At 37.2% G+C, this 17,750-nt stretch overlaps 1 non-coding gene across 1 annotated transcript; it reads right to left on the bottom strand.

Annotated features, from left to right (window-relative positions):
- Positions 1-12,122: 12,122 nt before the first annotated feature.
- Positions 12,123-12,229, bottom strand: LOC128282847 (small nucleolar RNA R71). The gene has a single exon (XR_008273200.1). It is a non-coding gene; the product is annotated as a small nucleolar RNA R71 (small nucleolar RNA).
- Between the last annotated feature and the right edge of the window lie 5,521 nt (positions 12,230-17,750).

Below are 17,750 nucleotides of genomic sequence, written 5' to 3'. Positions count from 1 at the left end.
CTTTCAATTTGTACTTTTCAACCATGAATTCTACTCATTCAAACATCATTTAAGCTACTTAACAAGTAATTAACATCCCCCCAAGAAAAAAAAAACGTATCAAAATGACACCAATTTAGCACTTGCCGAATGGATATTTATCTATTGATTCATGAAATTAAACCATGGGTTAAATAAGCTATGTACTTATCAATTTAATCTCATAGTCAATTAAAAAGAAAAATCACAATGCATACCTTAAACTAGGATAGCCATGGCGAATACCTTGGTTTTCCTCTTCAAAATTCCTTTCCCCATTTCGGCAATCAAGAAGAAAGATGAGCATGTATACTTTTTTTTTTTTTACTAATCACTTTATTTTAAAATAAAAATAAAGCCATCCCTTATTATAATTCTAAAACAAAACATATATCTTACATCAAACATCATTTATGGCCGGCCACTAAGGAAAATTTGGTGCATTTGACATGCAAATCCCTCATGTCATCACTTCATGCATTATTTAGTACTTTAAAATTTACCTATCACACTTTCAATTTTTATCACATGAGTCCTATCTTAAAAATTTCACATACAAATAACCGAATCAAAGCATGAAACTTTCACACATGATTTACACATATAATAAACACAGAATTTAATAGTTAATTATTTTTATGACTCGGTTTTGTGGTCCCGAAACCACTTTCCGACTAGGGTCAATTTAGGGATGTCACAACTCTCCCCCACTTAAGAAATTTTCGTCCCCGAAAATCTTACCGGTAAATAGGTTTAGGTATCGTTCTTTCATAGAGTCCCCGGTTTCCCAAGTAGCTTCTTCGATCCCGTGTTTGAGCCATAACACCTTTACTAACGGAATCCTTATGTTTCACAACTCTTTCACCTCACGAGCGAGGATACGAATCGATTCTTCTTCATAACTCAAGTCAGATTGAATTTCAACCTCTGATGGACTAATTATGTGCGAAGGATTAGATCTGTAACGTCGAAGCATCGAAACATGAAAAACGTTGTGAATCCTTTCAAGTTCAGGGGGTAAAAGCAACCTATATGCAACTGGACCAACTCGTTCGGAGATTTCATACGGCCCAATGAATCTCGGACTCGGTTTGCCCTTACGGCCAAATCGAGTATCTTTTCCAAGGTGAAACCTTAAGAAACACTTTGTCTCCCACGATACTCAATATCTCTTCGTTTTAAATCCGCATACGACTTCGACGATCGGATGTCGCCTTGACTTTCACGAATTATTTTTACTTTCGCTCAAAGATCTTTAATCAAATCAACTCTGAAAGTTTTACTTTCACAGAGCTCCGTCCAAAACAATGGTGTACGGCATTTACGACCGTACAAAGCCTCGTAAGGTGCCATCTTAATACTTGATTGAAAACTATTATTGTAAGCGAATTCAATCAAAGGTAAATACCGTTCCCATGAACCACTAAACTCAAGGATGCAACATCTCAACATATCCTCGAGTATCTGAATTATCCGCTCGGATTGACCATCGGTTTGGGGATGAAAAGCAATGCTAAAATGCAGCTTGGTACCCAAAGCTTCTTGCAATTTCTTCCAAAATCGCGAGGTGAATCTCGGATCTCTATCTGACACAATAGAAATAGGTACCCCGTGTAATCTCACAATCTGAGAAACATACAATTCAGCTAGTTTATCCAATGAAAAATTCGTACGTACGGGGATAAAGTGAGCCGACTTAGCCAGTCTATCAACAACAACCCAAATCGCATCTTTCTTACTTGCCGATACTGGCAACCCAGATACAAAATCCATCGTGACTCGATCCCATTTCCATTCAGGTATCATGATCGGCTCAAGTAAACCCGTAGGCACTTGATGTTCCGCCTTCACTTGCTAACATATTAAACACTTCGAAACAAAATCGAAAATGTCTCGTTTCATGCCATGCCACCAAAACTGACGTCTCAGATCGTTGTACATTTTCGTACCCCTCGGGTGAATTGACATTCGGCTACATTAAGCTTCGTTCAGAATAATCGAAATAAGTTCTGAATTTCTTGGAACATACAAACAACTTCTGAACCTCAAACAATCATCATCATCAATTTGAAACTCTGATTCCATATTTGAAACACATTCAGCCCATCTTGCGACCAATTCATCATCGACTTTCTGAGCTTCACGAATTTGATGAATCAACAATGGTTTGGCCTTTAATTCTGCTACTAACGCATTGTCGGATAGAACAGACAAGTGTACATTCATAGCTCGTAAAGCAAATAGTGATTTACGACTTAAAGTATCTGCAACCACATTAGCCTTTCCCGGGTGATAGTCAATGACAAGCTCATAATCTTTCAACCACTCAAGCCAACACCGTTGTCGCAGATTCAAGTCTCTTTGAGTCATCAAATATTTGAGACTTTTGTGATCCGAATATACATGGCACTTCTCACCAAATAAGTAATGTCGCCATATTTTCAAAGCGAATACGATGGCAGCTAGCTCGAGATCATGGGTCGGATAATTTTTCTCATGTGGCTTCAATTGTCTCGACGCATAGGCCACAACTCGACCTTCTTGCATCAATACGCAACCCAACCCAAGTAGGGATGCATCACTATAAATGACAAACTCTTTGCCTTACTCGGGCTGCACTAGAATTGGAGCTTCAGTCAAATAAGTTTTCAGTTGATCGAAACATTTCTGACATTTTTCCGTCCATTCGAACTTAACATCTTTTTGAAGTAGCTTCGTCATTGGTGTGGCTATCATCGAGAAACCCTTTACAAACCGTCTGTAGTAGCCAGCTAGTCCCAAAAAGCTCCGAACCTCGGTAATATTTCTCGGAGGCTTCCAGTTAAGTATGGCTGAAATTTTGCTCGGATCAACTCGAATACCCGATGCAGATACCACATGTCCCAAGAAGCTAACCTCTCTTAACCAGAACTCACACTTACTGAACTTAGCATATAACTGCTTATCTCGTAAAATTTGCAACACTAATCCCAGGTGTTCCGCATGATCGGTTTCATTTCTCGAATAGACCAAAATATCATCGATAAACACAACTACAAACCGATCTAAATACGGTCTCAAGATCCGATTCATCGATCCATAAATACCATGGGGCATTAGTGAGCCCAAACGGCATCACTAAGAATTCGTGAGTGACCGTATCTCGCTTAAAGCGGTTTTGGGTATATCCGAATCTCGAATTCAGAATCGATAATAACCCGATCTCAAATCTATCTTTGAAAACACCGAGGCTCCCTTTAGTTGATCAAAAAATCATCAATACACAGTAACGGATATTTATTCTTTATTGTCACTTTATTCAGCTGACGATAGTCGATGCACAACCTCATGGTTCCGTCCTTCTTTTTCACAAACAATACTGGTGCACCCCAAGGTGAGAAACTTGGTCGAGCGAAACCTCTATCCATCAACTCTTGCAACTGAGCTTTCAATTCCATCAATTTCGTTGGTGCCATACGATACGGAGCTATCGAAATCGGTGTAGTCCCAAGTACAAACTCAATACCAAACTCTACCTCCCGAATAGGTGGTAAACCCGGTAATTCTTCGGGAAAAACATCCAGATATTCACAAACCACCGGCACAGATTCAGGCTTCTTTTCTAACTCTTTGGCATCAAGTACATACGCAAGGTATGCTTCACACCCCTTTCTTACATATTTCTCAGCCAACATCGATGATATTACAGCTGGCAACCCATTCAAGTTAGTAGACTCAACTCGGATCATCTCGTTGTTTACACACCTTAAATCAATGGTTTTTCTTTTGCAATTTACAATTGCATCATGTAAGGTTAACCAATCCATACCGAGGATAACATCAAATTCATCAAATGGTAAAAGCATCAAATCAGCCGGAAAACAGGAACCTCGGATTACTAGGGGACATTTCTTACACACTTTGTCAACAAGTACATAACGACCCAAGGGATTTGACACTCGAATTACGAACTCAGTAGACTCAACAAGTAAAGTCTTACTGGATGCTAAGGTTTCACATATATAAGAATGAGTAGAACCAGGGTCAATCAAAGCAATCACATTAGTATCAAAGAGAGTAAAAGTACCGGTAATAACATCTGGCAAGGAAGCATCCTCGCGTGCGCGTATAGCATAAGCTCTAGCAGGAGCACGAGCCTCAGATCTGGTTGTAGCATCTCTAGATCCTCTCTGACCGCCACTAGCATTGCTCGTGTTTCTAGATGGTCTACCCCGAGTAGTAGTAGCACCTGGTTTCCCACTCTGATTTACATTTTATTCAGACAGTCTCGGGCAATCCTTGATAAAGTGGTCAGCTGATCCGCACTTATAACAGAAGCGGTCATGGAATCTACAACTCCCCGAATGCCATTTACCACAACACTGGCACTCCGTTCTGTCTCGACGATCATTTCCAACACTGGCGACCGAAATGACTCGTGTACTCACAGGGGGTCGGTCACGATCTCGTCTAGAAAAACCCGAAGTGTCTCTAGACCGGCCTAAGTCATCTCTAAATTTCTTCGATGATGTTGAAAGGGCTTTCCGAAGATCTCTTCTGAAACTCCTTTGCTCCCATATCGCTTTTCTTTTCTCCTTCGAGCTCTTCGACTTTGCAAGCTCGTTCGACAAGTACCACAAATTCTCGGATTTCTAAAATGCCAACATACTGACTTTATATCATCGTTCATCCATCCTCAAACGTTTACACATCACGACTTCGAAGAAATGCATTCTCGAGCGCATGGCTAAGCCTTACAAACTTTCGTTCATAATCGATGAATCGACATGGAACCTTGTTTAAGTTCAAGAAATTCCTTCCGTTTTGGTCAATGAATCTCGATCGATATACTTCTTTCAAACTCGATTTGGAAAAACTCCCAGTTACTTGCTCTCTGGGCAACAGAAATCAACGTATTCCACCAATAGTAGGCAGAATCACGTAGCAAGGAGATAGTACACTTTAGGCACTCATCGGGTGTGCAAGATAGTTCATCGAGTACCTGAATAGTGTTGTCCAACCAAAATTCAGCTTGCTCGGCATCATCGTTGTCCGTAGCTTTAAATTGATAGCCCGTGTTTTCGGATTTCATCAACTGGGGCTTATTTGACCTTATTTGGTCGATTCTCGGAGGTATTGTAGGTGCGGGGGTTGTATTAGTCGGGAATGGAGGTTGTGGAACAGCCATATTAGTTCGAATGTATTGGTTGAGCCAATCATTCATCACGCTATAAAAAGCTTGTCTAGCTTCATCATTCTGATTACTAGCAATAGGTTGAGAGTCCGCGGCATTGTCCCTTCTTGCGCCAAGCAGCGCTACACTCTCAAGATCACCACTACCGCTTCGGTTGGGATCGGGATCCATTTCTATAAGTAAACACATTTTTAACTGTCAAAAATCACCACACTATCAAATAAACACATAATGGCATGTATAGCTAGACCCAAACATATTACGGTAGTCCTAGAATCGACTAAACCGTAGCTCTGATACCAATAAAATTGTAACACCCCATACCCGAGACCGTTGCCGGAGTCGAACACGAGGTGCTAACAGACTTAATTCATTTATTTGCACAGTCCATTTTAAAATTTCCAGACAAGCTGGCTAACTGCGTCATTGACACCTTAAAAATCATATCTCGAGTTCCAAAACTCGAAAACCGGTTCCATAAATTTTTCCTGAAACTAGACTCGTATGTACATCTGAAAACTTTTTTCTAGAATTTTTTTGTCGAGCCAATTAGTACAGTTTATTAGTTAAATTCTCCCCTGTTTCAGGGTTTGACTACTCTGACCTTCATGCATTACGACTTAGATATCTCCCTGTACAGAGCTTCAATACTTATACCGTTTGTTTCTAAAGAAACTAAACTCGAAAATAAATCTTTACATATAGGGAATGACTTCAAATTATCTCTGGTTGATTTATAGTGAATTTCCAAAGTTGGAACAGGGGATCCAGAAATCGCTCTGGCCCTGTTTCACAAAAACTTAAACATCTCATAAAATACGGCTCATATGAGCATTTCGTTACTTTCCTATGAAAATAGATTTATCAAGGTTCGATGACATAATTTATTCACTATTTAATTCCATTCCTACTATTTTTAGTGATTTTTCAAATCCACGCCACTGCTGCTGTCAGCATCTATTTTTAAGGTAAACTTTACCTATTTCATGGTTTTCCATGAATCAACTAGAATTTGTCATACATAGCACCAAAATGATCATAATTAACCATTCCAATGGCTAATCGTTACCAAACATTTCCATACCTCTCAATGAATAACATACAAAACGATTATAATGCTATGCTCAAAGTATATATAAGCCATTTTCGCATGGCTATCCAAATATATACATTACCAAAAAGTACATGACTAACAACAAAGGGCAGTCCTATACATGCCATTTTCAGAGTTCAACTAAAAGAGTACCAAAAGGGCTTTGATAGTGTGGACGAATTCGACTTTGACAATCCCGAGTCCGATAGTTGACGAACAAAATCTATAAAATAGAAAAATCAAAGCAACGGAATAAGCATTTAATGCTTAGTAAGTTTGAGTAATGAAATTATGCACATCTGAAGTATAGCATTCATATGACTAAACGAATAATTTCATATACACATATTCTCAAAATCATACTTACTTCACATTTCCAACCCTTATATTCATATATATGGGATCAACTTAACTAAAGGCCGGAAGCTTGTTAATCGATTGAGCGAATACTATTTAAAGGGAATCATCTATTCCAATGCATATACGAAACATACCTCATCGTTTGGATTTTACGAGCGTATTAATTGAAATTATTACAGCGAGATCGCTCATTCTCAAACCAAGTACCTTCGGATTTAGCGGATATCGCAACTTCGCACAAATGCCTTCGGACTTAACCCGGATATAGTAACTCGCACACATGCCTTCGGGTCTTAGCCCGGAAATAGTCACTAGCACAAATGCCTTCGGGACTTAGCCCGGATATAGTAACTTGCACAAATGCCTTCGGGACTTAGCCCGAATATCATCCGAATAATCATGTACATATGTCCACAAATCATAACACATTTTTATTTCATTTTCATTACTAGAACTCAGACACAAGGCACTTATCTACCATTACCATTTTCGGCTCAATAGCCACATACAAAGAGCATGGTTTTGATTCGCTATATAACATGATCTAAATGAATCATGATCTAAGTTCCATTACTCAAAACTTACCTCGGATATTTTTGAACAATTATGGTAGGCTATTCAATCGCTTTCTCCTTTCCCTTGTCCGGTCTAGTTCCTCTTTGCTCTTGGGCTTAATTTAAACAAATGAATTTGTTTAATCATTTCAATATTAAAAGCTCTTTTAAAGCATTTAACCCTTATACTCAATAATGAAACCAAACCATATACATAATTATTTTATCACATCACCTTAAGCACACATATTAACTATCATACATCCATTTCACAGGCCAAGTTACAAATAAAAAAAAATTGCATACACACCAAAAATTTAAGTACCCATTTCGACCTTAGAGGGTAACTTCAATGCAAATTGTATATACAATTTGCCATACACGTACCACATTTTTAACAAGCCGAAATTACTCCTACATGTTATCCATTATAATTATTTCATAGATATAAAACATAGCTGAAATATCTTTAGCCTAAATACGTATAATAATACCCAAATCGTCAGCTATTTTAACGAACACAACACAAAAGATTAACTAAAACTCCATTCAATTTTAAGGTATTAACCCTACTAAACTCTTATCATGACCATACCTAATCGAATTCAAGTAGAGGATTAATTACAGCCATGTACACCAATATATAATTATAACATGTTTTAATATCTTATATATCTCATTCGGCCCTAACCACACAACTTAACTTTTATATACAAATTCTATCTCATGATCAATTGTAGCAATTTACACATAGGTTACATATTTGTCAAACCATGACCGATTATGTATATAAATTAAATATTTCACATAACGCATAACTCAATGGCCAAAATTTATATAACCCTAAATGTCTAAATATGAATATCCCTCACTTCTCTTATAACTTAACCCTTTTTCTCCTTTTATCCTAATATCCATTAGCATTTAGTTCATCAAACCAACATTTAATCCTATTTCCTTTAACACAATTGTATTCGGCAATGACCACATCATTTAACCAACTAAAATAATAAACCACAACATTTAAATTCATCTTATTCTTCTCCCATTTGACCGAATGAATATTTATCAAATGCAACTCAACTAACAACAACATTTTTCTTTCTAAAATGTATATACACTCATACGGCAACTTTCAATTTGTACTTTTCAACCATGAATTCTACTCATTCAAACATCATTTAAGCTACTTAACAAGTAATTAACATCCCCCCAAGAAAAAAAAATGTATCAAAATGACACCAATTTAGCACTTGCCGAATGGATATTTATCTATTGATTCATGAAATTAAACCATGGGTTAAATAAGCTATGTACTTATCAATTTAATCTCATAGTCAATTAAAAGAAAAATCACAATGCATACCTTAAACTAGGATAGCCATGGCGAATACCTTGGTTTTCCTCTTCAAAATTCCCTTTCCCCATTTCGCAATCAAGAAGAAAGATGAGCATGTATACTTTTTTTTTTACTAATCACTTTATTTTAAAATAAAAATAAAGCCATCCCTTATTATAATTCTAAAACAAAACATATATCTTACATCAAACATCATTTATGGCCGGCCACTAAGGAAAATTTGGTGCATTTGACATGCAAATCCTCATGTCATCACTTCATGCATTATTTAGTACTTTAAAATTTACCTATCACACTTTCAATTTTTATCACATGAGTCCTATCTTAAAAATTTCACATACAAATAACCAAATCAAAGCATGAAACTTTCACACATGATTTTCACATATAATAAACACATAATTTAATAGTTAATTATTTTTATGACTCGGTTTTGTGGTCCCGAAACCACTTTCCGACTAGGGTCAATTTAGGGCTGTCACAAGTATACAATAATACAATTTCAGATTATGCTCATGTAATGATATAACACTACTTACCGGATCTCATAACAATGTATACATATATATATATATATATTAGAATAATAGATTATTCAATAACAGGTTGTCACATAGCAATCTCAACATCTGATTTAGATCATACATACCCTACGATAGGCCTACAGTCGTTTTGAACAACACTTACGGCCCTAGAGAAAATTTTTGATTTTTGGCTCACACATCCGTGTGGATTCACACGGCTTGGGTGGCTCGCTTATGTAGTTCACACAACCTAGCATACAGTCATGTGGCTCAAAACCATGAGTTACACGATCTGGCACACGGTCAAGCACACACCTAAATGGCTCACAACCTGTGACACTACTTGGGAACACACTCCTATCATTGGCCCATGTGACCCAAAATCCCAAACAGTGAGTTACACGGCCTAGACGCATGCTCGTGTCCCTAGTCTGTGTGACCCGAAATCCAAACAGTGGGTTACAAGGCTTGGACATGGACCTATGTCCCGAGCCCTTGTGCCTCCAAAATCCACACTATGAGTTACATAACTTGGACACACACCCGTACGCCTAGCCCGTATTCCTCTAATTCGAGAATAGTGAATTACATGGCCTGACACATGGCCGTGTGAGCCACACGACCTACCACACAGCCATGTAGTGATGAGAGCCATATTTTTCGAAGTTTTCAATTAACAGAAAAATGAGTTTTCATTACACACCTAGGACAAAATCAACTTAGAAGCAACAAGAATGACTCCAGCACCTAACACGAACAACCAAAGACCAGTTCAATAATTAATTACAAAAAGTACACTTAAGAAGTCGAACAACAAAGCTATGTCACACAGTTCAAAGAAAAACACCAATCTAAAAAAATTTACGCAGGCATCTCGTATAAAATAGCAATATACCGAACTAACGCATTAAGGGAACACTACTTTTCGGATCTTCACCTAAAAATAGCAATCAATCAACACATAAACAAATGAATCATGCAAAAACAAATAAGAAACTGATAAACCTTAATTTATACATATTTTTACCCCATGTTCAACACATTTTATGGATGATTTCCCATTAGAATTGGTGAATTCGATGCTCCTAATGCTTTAATTTCATGTTTTATACCTAGGAGAGCATAGCAATGCGAAAGGAATGAGAAACGAGCCAAAAATGGAGAAAATGGGCCAAAGTAGGAAATCAATACGGCCTGGACCTCCTCACACGGGCGGACCACACAGCCGTGTCAATTTGGCAGGCTCGAGCACAGCCTGAAGTAATCGCACATGGGCGTGTCACACGAGCGTATCCCTGCCGAGCCCAAGTTGAGTCCAATTCGAAAAAGGCTAATTTTGAGGGCTCTTAGGCATTCCAAAGCCTATAAATACACCCTAGAGGAGGAAGAAAAGGGACACACAAAATAGGGGGCAAGGAATTACCCCAAGAAAGCCGATTGATCCATCTCAGAAGCCGGATTCATCATCAAGACTGAAGATCTCTCCTCAATTTCCCTTCAGGAGTTTTGGGTTTTTTCTATGTTTTGTATTCTTTATTATTCTGAGATGTTTTCTTGTTTAGTTATGAACTAAAACCCCTAAATACCGAAAGGGAATGAAACCTAAGATGAATCTTGTTATTATTTTCTGAATTGTATGATAAATATTTAACTTGTTCTTAATTATGTGTTCTTAATTCTTGTTTTGATATCCTAGGATACTGATTCAAGATAAGCTCTTATTCAGAGGAGGAATAGACCATGTTTAAGAGTACATTTGTCATAATTAAGCGGAGTTGATTGCGCGCCTAGACATAAGGTGACAAGATTTTACCGGATTAGGGTGAAACCTAATAAGGGGATCCATAGATCGAGTTAATGCAACCCTAGAGTGTTAATTAGAGAAAAGTCTCGGTTATTCAATCTAGGGATTAGACGTTATTAGTCTTGAATAGGGATAATAACATAACTTAGGGATCTTTATAGAACAAGTTAAATGAATAAATCGTCCGATTCGGAGCCAGAATAACAAGTACAGTCTCGGTGGATTTTTCCTTAGCTATTGCCTTCATTCAATCGATTTTCTCGAAAGCAATTTCCCAATTCTATTCTCTATGAGTTCTTAGTTTAGATAATTAGTTAGTTAAAAAAAAACCTCTTTATTCTTAGGCTAGATAATAAAAAGACAGTTATTACTAGTACTTTTATTTCCTTTGGGTTCGGCAATCCGGTCTTGCTAAAACTATACTACTGTTCGATTGGTACACTTGCCTACATCACGATAATAGTCAGTTTCAAGAACGAGTAATTATAAATATTTAAAACCTATCATGAAATCACGCGATCAAGTTTTTGGCGTCGTTGCCGGGGAACTAAGATATTAGGAACACTCAATTTTTATTACTTTAGCAATTTATTTTTCTTGCAATTTAATTTATTATTATTTATTAATTTACTTTTTCTTTCTCTTGGCAGGTTTTTATAGTTTATGACTAGAAGAAACCCGTCAAGACCACTACTTTTTGACGAAGAAATCGATCGCACAGTACGCAAAAACCAAAGAGAAATAAGGCGAAGCTTAAGATACACAGAGAACGAGCAAGAAGATGATACTCAAACCCCAACCGAAGATATGGCTGAAAACCAAGACAATCAGCTACCTTCTGCAATTGCGACTAATCAAAATCTTACTTTACGCACTATGTATGATTATGCTAAACCTTCTTTAACAGGAACTGAATCTAGCATAGTTAGACCTGCTGTAGCTGCAAATACTTTTGAACTGAAATCTAACCCAATTCAAATTATACAACGATTTGTTCAGTTTGACAGTTTGCAGGATGAAGATCCCAACGCTCACTTAGCAAACTTTCTAGAATTTTTTGATACATTTAAAATCAATGTCGTTTCTGATGATGCCATACATCTTCGGTTGTTTCCCTTTTCATTGAGGAATAAAGCTAAACAATAGTTGAACTCGTTACCACAAGGGTCAATTACTACTTGGGAACAAATAACCGAAAATTTTTTACTCAAAAACTTTTCGTCGGCTAAAACGGCTAAATTACGTAATGATATCTCTTCGTTTGTACAGATGGACTTAGAAACACTTTACGATGCATGGGAAAGATGCAAAGACTTACTGAGAAGGTACCCTCACCATGGGTTACCGCTTTGGCTTCAGGTTCAAACATTCCATAATGGCCTGAATCCTTCGACTTGACAAATGGTTGATGCAGCTGCTGGCGGAACCATCAACAATAAAGCACCTGAAAATGCCTATGAGTTTATAGAGGAGATGTCACTGAATAACTATCAGTGGCAAGTCATGAGGACTAAGCCAACTAAAGCAGCTGCATTTATAACGTCGATTCGGTTACTATGCTGTCAAACCAGGTAGAACTTCTAAATAAAAAGATTGATGGTTTTCTTAATTCTTTACAGGTTTACCCAGTAATGCAGTGTGAAGCAAGTGGAGGTGGACCAAACCATTTGGAATACCAACCTTATGGCCACAACATGGATAACAAGCAATTAAATTACATGGGTAATAATCCTCAACCTCAAAACAATCCATATTGTAACACATACAATGCAGGTTGGAGGAACCACCCCAATTTCTCGTGGGGCGGTCAAGGAAATCAAAGACCACAACATCCTCCGGGTTTTCAACAACCACCCTACCAACAGGAAAAGAAGCCGAACCTTGAAGAGATGCTCTCAAAGTTTATATCGGTGTCAGAAACGTATTTTCAGAACACCGAGACAGCACTTAAAAATCAACAAGCATCGATCCAAGGGCTTGAAACTCAAATAGGCCAGCTTTCCAAACTAATCTCCGAACGACCACAAGGTAGCTTGCCAAGTAATACTGAACCCAACCCAAGGGAATAGCTCAACAAAATTAATATTCAAGATGAAGAAGGATTTGTTGAGCCTGAGCCAGAACTGAGGCAAGAAACTGTGGTAAGCAAAGGTCAAGGTGAGCTAGATCACAATACAAACAAATTGGTGAACGTCGAATATAAACCTCCTGTGTCATACCCCAACGCGACAAGGAAAGACCGTTCAGATGAACAATTTGGTAAATTCCTCAAACTCTTAAAAAAATTACACATTAACTTACCGTTTATTGAAGCCCTGTCGCAGATGCCAAACGCAATGAAATTTTTAAATGAGCTTCTAGCAAATAAGTGGAAGTTGGACGAGGTGTCGCATGTGGAGCTAAACGCATTGTGCTCAGCTATTCTGCAAAATAAGCTACCAAAAAACTAAAAGATCCAGGGAGTTTTACGATTCCTTGCTTAATTGGTAGTTTAGATGTTAATAATGCATTAGCTATTTTAGGGGCTAGTATTAACATCAAACCCTACAAAATGTTTAAGCAACTAGGTCTCGGGAAACCGAAACAGACTAGGATGAGCATTCAATTAGTAGATAAAACTATAAGATTCCCTAGGGGTACTATTGAAGATGTGCTAGTTAAAATTGATAAATTTATATTTCCCGTTGACTTCATTGTTCTAGACATAGAAAAGCATAGCAACACTCCTTTAATTTTAGGAAGGCCCTTTTTAGCAACGGCTAAAATGATTATTGATGTTGGCACAGGTGAACTCACACTCCGTGTGGGAGACGAAACAATCACTCTTCAAGCTCGCAATTCTGCCAGTACATAAAAAATTAAAGGTGATCGTTTAACCTATTCTCCAAAAACTGACAATATAGTACAATCTTCTTTACAGGAAATGAGTCTGAAGGAAGTACATGAGCCATTCTCAAACAATAATAGATGACCTATTCAGGAAGATTGAAGGCTAAATACCGAGGAGCTAGATGAATGACGGATACATAAATCGAGAACACCTGACAAACTGAATCTCTGACGGAACGAGATCAATACCTTTCCAAATCAACTTAAGGTTGGACATAGAATCTTATTAGATGCTGCAGGTCCCCACATTGTCACTACCACACCGAATGAAGAAATCCCTCTTATGGTACTCAGCATTTTCCCATTCGGTACGGTCAAGGTGAGTCATCCCAAGTTTTGCACTTTTAAGGTAAACAACAGACGTTTAAAACCTTATTTTGATGAGATTGATAGCAGGAATGAGGACTATAAACTCCTCAAACCACCATGATCATTCAACGGAGAGGTAAGTCGAGCTTAGACTATAAATAAGCGCTTCTCGGGAGGAAACTTGAGCACTAACTATATCAAATTCTTTAAAATTTAGTAATCGACATCTAACTTACTAACAGAACACTTGAATACAGGTTTTCCAAAAAGACAGGGCCAAGCACACGGGCGTACGTAGGGCCATGTGAAAACAGCACAAAGATTTCCCCAAACATAGGCTGCAATAAAATGCCACGACCCTTCGACATGGCCATGGTCGAATCTGCCAAATGAACACGGGCGTACTACACGCCTATGTCTAGCACCCGTGGACAACACTATCAAAATAACACGAGCGTGTGCAGAGCTACACGACTGTGGGAGAAGCGAATCACATCACACACGGTCGTGTAACAGGATAATATAACCATACGGCCTATACACACGGGCGTGCCAAAAGGCCGTGTGACGACACCTTAATTTACGACGAACACGACTGAGCCACGACCCACACGGGCGTGTGCACCGGCCGTTCCATTTGAGAAATTAGAATAATGCTTTTATTTTATTTTTCCTTCATTAAGTTTTTAAGATTCATTTGTTTTCCTTTTAAACACGGCTTATCTTTGTGACTACTATCAAGATTATTCCCTTCACTCTCTTTTTATCATTCAGAATCATGCTTGACATCCAGATTTATTTCCAATACTCAATCTCACCAATCCAAGAATATCATCCATTCTTAATACAGAAAGTTTCACTTCTCCCTCTAACTTATTTTTATACTCTAATATCTATCTTTGTACATTGAGGGCAATGTACATCTTAAGTGTGGGGGGATATTTATTTCATTATCAGAAAAATCCCTGAATGACTACCTTGTTCTCTTGAAAAGCTCTCATATTATATTTAGGATAAATTTTGATTGATTTGTGATTTTTGTTTATATATCTTGAATTAAAACATAGGCATTTATGCATTGATTGTTTAAACTTCAAGACATTAGAGAATCAAGCATGATAAGTTGATTTTTAAGAATTTAAAATCTTAGGTTGTTTCCCCAAAGTTTAGGTATTACTTTGAGTTGGAATTCACAAGTTTTAAACATCAAAAATCCATAATTTTTGTGAGATTTTTGAGCCTTTTGAGCATCTATTGATTCTTTCATGCTCATTTTTTTATTGCTTGATGTGCGTCAGTATTGAACTGTTATTCTAGAACTTGCTTGATTATGCATGTCGAGACCACACCATTTGATTTGATATGTCAAAACGATTAAGGCACTTAGGATTAACCCACTCATGCCATGAAAAGCCTACCTCCAGATTAAACCCTAGTAAACCCATTTGAATCTAACAAGCTATTTCTTGTATTACCCTTAATATTAACCCTTAACCCATTATTGTTGAAATCCCCTAAATTAATCCCTATTTTTGTTGAATTTGAGTTGAACAAATTGCTTAACTATGTCTTGTTCTTAATAGTTAGTCTATGTTATTTAACTTGTTCTTAAAAAAAATTATGTATACACATTAGTAATTCCATATTTTGAAAAGCTCTGTTGTACACAAGTGATGATTAACTCTTTTTCTAGTTAGGCAATTTTCCAATTCAATCTCGATTCTAACCCTTTCTTTCAGCTTGTGACCACACCCCCTAACCAAGCCTCATTACAACCCTCTAAAGACCTTTTGATTGATGTATCATCTTAAATTATAGTGGTGGAGATTTGATTCTCATGCAAGCCTATGGTAACGACCTTTCATTATTGACTATTGAGTGCTTCATTTATTGCCCTTAAACACCTCAAATGATTTGAGTGATTCTTTAGTGAAGATGTGAAACTCTGTGATATTCTGAATCGAAGATAATTACTTAGATGAGGGGAGACACCTATATTTTCGAAATAAAATGCTCAACTTCGAAAGTTTGAAACTTTTATATTCTTTTAGTTGAATTCTCAATGTATGATTACCTATGGATTAATTTGTTATATTATCGATAGAAATTATAAGTTGAGAAGAATTTATTTTGATTATGAGTTGAGAATTTTTCTTGAGCACAAGCAAATGCTTAAGTGTGGGGGTAATTGATAAACCGTAATTTATACATATTTTTACCCCATGTTTAACGCATTTTATGGATGATTTCCTATTAAAATTGATGAATTCGATGCTCCTAATGCTTTAATTTCATGTTTTATACCTAGGAGAGCATAGGAAAGCGAAAGGAACAATAAACGGGCCAAAAACGGAGAAAATGGGCCAAAGTATGAAATCAACACGGCCTGGACCTCCTCACACGGGCAAACCACACGGTCGTGTCAATTTGACAGGCTCGAGCACAGCTTGAAGTAATCACACACGGGCGTGTCACACAAGCGTGTCCCTACAGAGCCCAAGTTGAGTCCAATTTGGAAAAGGCTAATTTTGAGGGCTCTTAGGCATTCCAAAGCCTATAAATACACCCTAGAGGAGGAAGAAAAAGGACACAGGGAATAGGGGGCAAGGAATTACCCCAAGAAAGCCGATTGATCCATCTCAGAAGCCGGATTCATCATCAAGACTGAAGATCTCTCCTCAATTTCCCTTCAGGAGTTTTGGGTTTTCTTTATGTTTTGTATTCTTTATTATTCTAAGATGTTTTCTTGTTTAGTTATGAACTAAAACCCCTAAATACCTAAAGGGAATGAAACCTAAAATGAATCTTGTTATTATTTTCTGAATCGTATGATAAATATTTAACTTGTTCTTAATTATGTGTTCTTAATTCTTGTTTTGATATCCCAGGATACAGATTCAAGATAAACACTTATTCAGAGGAGGAATAGACCCTGTTTAAGAGTACATTTCTCATAATTAAGCGGAGTTGATTGCGCGCCTAGACATAGGGTGACAAGATTTTTCCGAATTAGGGTGAAACCTAATAAGGGGATCCATAGATCGAGTTAATGCAACCCTAGAGTGTTAATTAGAGAAAAGTCTCGGTTATTCAATCTAGATGTTATTATTCTTGAATAGGGATAATAACATAACTTAGGGATCTCTACGGAACAAGTTAAATGAATAAATCATCCGATTCGGAGCCAGAATAACAAGTACAGTCTAGGTGGATTTTTCCTTAGCTATTGCCTTCATTCAATCAATTTTCTCAAAAGCAATTTCCCAATTCTATTCTCTGTGAGTTCTTAGTTTAGATAATTAGTTAGTTAAAACAAAAACCTCTTTATTCTTAGGCTAGATAATAAAAAGACAGTCATTACTAGTACTTTTATTTCCTTTGGGTTCGACAATCCGGTCTTGCTAAAACTATACTACTGTTCGATAGGTACACTTGCCTACATCGCGATAATAGTCAGTTTCAAGAATGAGTAATTATAAATATTTAAAACCTATCATGAAATCACGCGATCAGAAACCGTTCTTTCAAAAAACAAACAAAAAGCAAAAGTTAACCCAATTCTAGCCTAGAACTTACAAGATTAACCTTAACATTGTAAGAAGTAATGAGACGTACCAATAAAATGACCAAATGACGAGTAAATGAGGGGAAACGAAATGATAGAAA

Source organism: Gossypium arboreum, chromosome 10 (assembly GCF_025698485.1).
Source record: "Gossypium arboreum isolate Shixiya-1 chromosome 10, ASM2569848v2, whole genome shotgun sequence".
NCBI classification, from domain to species: domain Eukaryota; kingdom Viridiplantae; phylum Streptophyta; class Magnoliopsida; order Malvales; family Malvaceae; genus Gossypium; species Gossypium arboreum.
This window is presented reverse-complemented; position numbering and strand designations above follow the sequence as displayed.